This window comes from Pongo pygmaeus, chromosome 13 (genome assembly GCF_028885625.2).
Source record: "Pongo pygmaeus isolate AG05252 chromosome 13, NHGRI_mPonPyg2-v2.0_pri, whole genome shotgun sequence".
Lineage (NCBI taxonomy): Eukaryota > Metazoa > Chordata > Mammalia > Primates > Hominidae > Pongo > Pongo pygmaeus.
This window is the reverse complement of record NC_072386.2, coordinates 25,402,725-25,410,183: the sequence shown is the minus strand read 5'-3', so window position 1 is coordinate 25,410,183 and position 7,459 is coordinate 25,402,725.

Below are 7,459 nucleotides of genomic sequence, written 5' to 3'. Positions count from 1 at the left end.
CACTAAGATTAAACTTAGGAAAAATGTATTGAGGCAGAACAGGGTGATGCTAACCAATGCTAAGCAGCAGGTAAGGACAACAGAGTCCCTGAACTAAAATTTTACTTGGTATCAGAAAATACTGTCTTGTAGACTGGCTTAGCACTAAATCTGAGAAGAGGCAGGAGTATCAGAAATAGAGAGGAAAAAGAGAGCCCACCCAACCCAGCTGTCTTGAAACAGGCTTCATTTTGGGGAGGTGGCCGTGTGAGTAACATACGAGCATTATCCTCCAGAGATCAGCCAACTTGGCATGGAATCTTCTCTGCTATGGAGTGGACCATCCTATCTCTGGAAGTTCCTGCAGCAGAGCAGGAACGTGCACTAGCACTTATGGAGAGGAAAAGCAGGAGCTCAGGTTCAAACATATGGCCTTGAGTATGACCCTGATCCTGGGGAACAATGCTTCCTTGCTTCCTCTTGGTAGGAGGAGCTCTGCCACAGAGATAATTATGCAGGCAACACTTTTCCATTGCAGAGAAAAGTTCCTCTCTGAGACCTCAGAAGATGATTTATAGATGTATAGCCTTTAAGGAAACCCAGGTAGCTTCAATCACAACAACAATCAATTGCAGCAGACCCAGGTAGCTTCAATCACAACAACAATCAATTGCAGCAGGAACATTTGTTGAGCACAGCATGCTGTGTTCATATTATCTTATTTAATCTTTAAAACAACCTTATGAAGCTGGCACTATCTTCCCATTTTACATATAAGAACACTGAGACTCAGCAAGGTTAAAAAATGTGCCTGGCTAATAAACAGTAGATCCTAGATCAGAAATCAGGTCTGTCTGATTCTAAGCCTCACACTAAACTCATATTCTACTTCCTTGAAATCACTTCTTGACACAGTTTTTGACTTTCTGACAGGCCAATATTTGCACTGCAGCTATTCTTGTGGAATAGTTCTGCAAGAAAAAACTGTTTACAACTGGCTATTGCAGAACTCGCATCCCTGGAGGCTTCAGCTTCAAATTATATTCCAGGTTTTCAAAGTCTATTAGGTTTAAAAACAGCCTGGGCTTTTTCTCCCATCCATGTTTAGGATAGCATACATTAACTGAATATTCTAACACATTTGCAAATGCAATCACCCAGGCGGTATATTACTGGAGCAGGATACCCAGACAGCTATGCAAATGAAAAATACCTCTACTTTTAAATGACCAGTAGACCTCTAATGACTTACTGTCAAATAAGCACTGTTGGTTTGTGGGCTTCTCTAAAAGGATCCCAGCACTCTAAATTTGTGAAACTAAACTTGACGTCTCCAGTGGTAATATGAGTATAGTATGGTGATTACAATTAGTTTAGATTTATTTAACTGCATAGGCACTCAACTTATGAATTTTTCCACATGCTAAAGAGCAAAATGTGATGCTTCTTACAATGTCATTTTGATTCAACTTGGTTTAGCCCTGTCTTTTCAAGCCTAGCCTTCCCCTTTTCATCGGGGTACATGCTAATAAGTGCAGGCAAACTGTCTAAATATTTGTAACAAACCCTGGGAGCAACTACATTTTTAGTAAGTATGAATTCCACAACATCCATTGAAAGGATGCTGTCTCAATGAACTATACTCAAAAAGCTAAGAGACTTTTCACTTTATTTTAAACACAAGAATAGTAATTTTACTTTATCTGAACTTTACTTAAATTCCTGGAAGGTGATACTTTTTGAATTCTGTAGTTAAGAAGACTATTAAAAATTTTTGCTGACACTGAAAGAAAGTTATTTGCTATTTAAGATATCTGAGTGTAAGTAATGTGACATCTAAAGCTGAGCATATGCAGAAAGGAAACATCTGCAGAAGCAAGAATGAGTGTAGTATTCTGTACTTACTGTATTCACCTATATTCAGGAAGGTAACAACAGAAAGGTAAGAAGGCTGCTCTGGTCACCTTAATGGTATATAACAGGCTACCTTATATATATATGAGAACTTTTGCACCATGGATATGTTTGAATGCAATCATTTTTAACACAGCAGTCATTCTGACTCCATAGGATTCATATTAGCAAACCTAACAGTAGCAGCTTGGCGAGTCTGAAAAAAAATGAAGTAGGTCCATTGAGATGAAAACTTACTTGAGTAGAAACCTAACTTGAATAGAAACCTCTATAAGTAAAATGAAAAGAAAAACAATTCTGAGGTGAATAGAACAAGAGGGCAAGGCATTAAAGATTTCAGAAATCTCACGCAATTATCCCAGGGAATTGGGTATTCTTGCTTTATTGGGATATAAATCATTATATTTTATGTTAAGAGAGAAAAGCATCTTAATTAGTGCTATTTATCATCAATGAGAACATTTGTAATTCCATGGTATCTATGAGAGGCTAAGGTCTCCTTGTAAATTATTATCATTATCATTATTAAACATGTGTTCCTATGTAACCTAAAGAAGCAGAAGGTTTTACTGAGAAAATTGGACAGCATTTTCCTATGTGAGTCAACCATAGTCCTTCAACTTAGAACAGAATTTCTCAGGGAAAAGGCACCGAACTTGCCCATTTTGTATAAATCTCCAGGGTAGATACACTACCCTGGATAAAAGGTATGGTGCAATCTCTTATTTATACCTCTACCTTCTCTCTGTTTTTCTGGGAAGGCAAGGCTTTTAGAGATGAGTAAATTTTCGTATGAGTAAAATAGGAATGGGATAAAGATTGGGATCATTTCTTTTGGGAAATGTAATTTTATTATTACCCATTCTGATGGTTGGTCCATCACCAAATAAACAAGAGTGAAGGAGGGAGACTGGTTGGGAGACTACTGCAGTAGCTTAAGCAACAGATGATAGTGCTTTACACTATGCTTTTAGTAGTGGAGATAGTGAGACATGGTCTGATTTGGGATAGATTTTGTTCCAAGAACTAAGATTTACTGATAGAATGAATATGCACCATTGAATCTTTAGCACCTAGCACAGTATACATGACATAAATAGTCAATGGGTATGAAAGATGGTTCAAAATGAGGAAATCTATCAAGTCAAAGAGTAAAAAAATCCACACAATCATCTTGATCAATAAAACTGACAGTTTGCATATATGAAATGCAAAAGGACTATAAATAATTTAAAAGAGTGAAGCTTGACTAGCAGGTGAGATAAATTTAATTATCACCCATAAACTAGAAAACAACTGTGTTGCTTTTTGGATTTATTATCCAAAATGACAAAATGTTGGCTAGAATGTAGAGAAGTCTCTTCCTTATCTTTTATAAATCTGTCCTTGACCTTAATTTTTTCACAATAAACATATTAAATCTCTTTAATATAAATGAAGTTATTTTGTAAAAGGTGGACAAACAATATTAGTATTGAGATTTTGAAAAGTTACAAATATCTGAATATGTTTGATAAGTTTTTGTTTAAGAGTTTATAGGGATGGACAATCTAAATCAATGAAGTATTTAATGAGGTTATGAGATTCTAAAACACACATGTAATTTCTCCCTGTGTATCATTTTCTCTAATGTTACTACTTTCTTTTACCTTTACAGGTGTATTTCCTTAGAGTTCTTGGGAAACCATATGGCTAAAACCTTGATAAATACTCTGCATACTCGGAAATGTTGAATCTTTCTAACGGGAAAAAAGAGGTTGGGGGGCAGAATTTATAAACATTTCTTCTTCAGATTTATGATATAGTAAATATACAATTTTATTTTTCCTGTTAAAGACACAATTAGAGATCTGGAGTGGGCATCTGGCCAAGTCGTCTGGTTTTAGCTCTTTGTTTCAACTTCTCTCTTACCACATTGATCACCCTCCATGATTCCCCAGTGCAGATAGCATGGGACCTGAGAGGAGAGTGAATATCCCCAACTTCTGCAACGCCTTAGGCTGCTGCACCCACACTTTTGTGAGTAATCACATCACAGCCACAAAACTTCCATCTTCATGTTTACACATTGTTTTGTTTTGTTTCCTTGGAAATCTCCAGCCTTCTGTGAGTAGAACTTTCTCTGATAGGGCTCAAGCTTCAGAGTATTCCAGACTCAGTAAGTCTTACAGTAAACTCTCATATCTGTTATGCACCTTCCCCAGGAAAATGACCTTTAATTTTGAAGCCTCTGTACAAAAGACTTCTCTTATGTCCCAAAGAGAAAATGTGCAAACCCTTTTCAAGTCATTTGGATTGCCTCCTTATGCAACAGTAAAGCAGGAACTTCAACATTGAATGAAGTTACAAATGATACTTAGTGCTTGTGAAATGGTGAGCCCTCCTTAAATAGTTTGTAAGGTGAGTTAGTGAGTAAGTGAGTAAATACACAATGGTATGACCTTCATATACTGTGTATAACAAGATACAGCCATCTCTGTGAAGCACCCCTCAAAGATATTTCTATATGAAACCACAGGTTTAGAGCCTTGGCTCAGGAGGTAATATAAACCTGAGGTTAGATCTCGGCTCTGCTACTGGCCAACAAAATGACCTCAGTCAGTTGCCCAACTTTTCTAAGACTCAGTTCAGAGTCTTTTTGTAAAAGTTCAATAGGATAATATGTTAAACTCAGCATAGTACTACACTAATAGCACATATTCAATAAATTATAATAGTTATTACTGGGTTCACTTAAATCTTTTTTAAATTTTACTTTAAGTTCTGGGGTACATGTGCAGAATGTGCAGGTTTGTTACATAGGTATACACGTGCCATGGTGGTTTGCTGCACCCACCGACCCGTCACCTACATTAGGTATTTCTCCTAATGTTATCCCTCTCCTACCTCCCCACCCCCTGACAGACCCCCGTGTGTGATGTTCCCCCGCCCTGTGTCCATGTGTTCTCATTGTTCAACTCCCGCTTATGAGTGAGAACATGTGGTGTTTGGTTTTCTGTTCTTGTGATAGTTTGCTGAGAATGATGGTTTCTAGCTTCATCCGTGTCCCTGCAAAGGACATGAAGTCATCCTTTTTTATGGCTGCATAGTATTCCATGGTGTATATGTGCCACATTTTCTTAATCCAGTCTATCATTGTTGGACATTTAGGTTGGTTCCAAGTCTTTGCTATTGTGAATAGTGCCGCTATAAACATATGTGTGCATGTCTTTATAGCAGCATGATTTATAATCCTTTGGGTATATACCCAGTAATGGGATGGCGGGGTCAAATGGTATTTCTAGTTCTAGATCCCTGAGAAATCGCCACACTGACTTCCACAATGGTTGAACTAGTTTGCAGTCCCACCAACAGTGTAAGTGTTCCTATTTTTCCACATCCTTTCCAGCACCTCTTGTTTCCTGACTTTTTAATGATCGCCATTCTAACTGCTGTGAGATGGTATCTCATTGTGGTTTTGATTTGCATTTCTCTAATGACCACAGATGATGAGCATTCTTTCATGTGTCTGTTGGCTGCATAAATGTCTTCTTTTGAGAAGTGCCTGTTCATATCCTTTGCCCACTTTTTGATGGGGTGGTTTGGTTTTTTTCTTGTAAATTTGTTTTAAGTTCTTTGTAGATTCTGGATATTAGCCCTTTGTCAGATGAATAGATTGCAAACATTTTCTCCCATTCTGTAGGTTGCCTGTTCACTCTGATGATAATTTCTTTTGCTGTGCAGAAGCTTTTTGGTTTAATTAGATCCCATTTGTCAATTTTGGCTTTTGTTGTCATTGCTTTTGGTGTGTTAGACATGAAGTCTTTGCCCATGCCTGTGTCCTGAATGGTATTGCCCAAGTTTTTTTCTAGGATTTTTATGGTCCTAGGTCTTACATTTAAGTCTTTGACCCACCTTGAGTTGATTTTTGTATAAGGTGTAAGGAAGGGGTCCAGTTTCAGTTTTCTGCATATGGCTAGCCAGTTTTCCCAACAATGTTTATTAAATAGAGAATCTTTTCCCCATTGCTTGTTTGTGTCAGGTTTGTCAAAGATCAGATGATTGTAGATGTGGGTGTGATTTCTGAGGTTTCTGTTCTGTTCCATTGGTCTATATATCCGTTTTGGTACCAGTACCATGCTGTTTTGGTTACTGTAGACTTGTAGTATAGTTTGATTTGAAGTCAGGTAGCATAATGCCTCCAGCTTTGTTCTTCTTGCCCAGGATTGTCTTGGCTGTGCAGGCTCTTTTTTGGTTCCATATGAAGTTTAAAGTAGTTTTTTCCAATTCTGTGAAGGAAGTCAGAGGTAGCTTGATGGGGATGGCATTGAATCTATAAATTACTTTGGGCAGTATGGCCATTTTCATTATATTGATTCTTCCTATACATGAGCATGGAATGTTTTTTCATTTGTTTGTGTCCTCTCTTATTTCCTTGAGCAGTGATTTGTAGTTCTACTTGAAGAGGTCCTTCACATCCCTCGTAAGTTGTATTCCTAGGTATTTCATTCTCTTAGTAGCAATTGTGAATGGAAGTTCACTCATGATTTGGCTCTATGTTTGTCTGTTATTGGTATATAGGAATGCTTGTGATTTTTGCACATTGATTTTGTATCCTGAGACTTTGCTGAAGTTGCTTACCAGCTTAAGGAGATATTGGACTGAGATGATGGGGTTTTCTAAATATACAATCATGTCATCTGCAAACAGAGACAATTTGACTTCCTCTCTTCCTATATGAATACCCTTTATTTCTTTCTCTTGACTGATTGCCCTGGCCGGAACTTCCAGTACTATGTTTAATAGAAAAGTTTCTAATGGTGCCTTGATGGCCTATGAGTGATATAATCAATTAAATCAGGAAAAATACAGAATGACCTGAGAAAATTTTTTTTTCATAATTATAACTGTTACCTTTACCTACAGACTCATGGTCCAGAGTCAATATATTTTCTAAACTGCAATAAGATGAATAATGGGTGGGAGTGGATAAAATGAGTTCATTTGAACTCTATATAGTGATATGCAAATTAGTTATTTTCGCAGGGTAGCTGCACTGAAGCTTCATCTAACTGAAAAATATTATGAAACATGATGTGTAATCATTGTTTTGGCCTCTGCTATAGAGTTGTCATGATTGTAATTAAAGTTAATCACCAGTTATACTGCAAAACAGGAAATATTGTGATGGAGATAGACTGTGATAGAAATGCTGGGATTTAATCACTGGATGCTGAGGCATTGATATGAGGGGATGGAGAAAGCTGGCTTAGAAAAAAAAATGAAAGTGAAGGGCTTGCACATGTCAAGTCCCTAGAAGATAAAGTGTACAATGAATTTTTTTTATTGCATAAGTGGAGATGTCAAGCTGAGAAGTATCAGAGTCACAATTAATGAAAAGTGACATTTCAAAATGGAAAAATTTTTTTTAATGTTCATGGAAATATTCATCTTGAGATTCATTGCACACCAGGATGACTACAGTTAATAATAATGTATTACGTATTTCAGAATAACTAAGAGAATACATTTCAAATATCTCATTATTAAAAATGATAGGTAAGCAGGATGATGGATATGTTAAGCA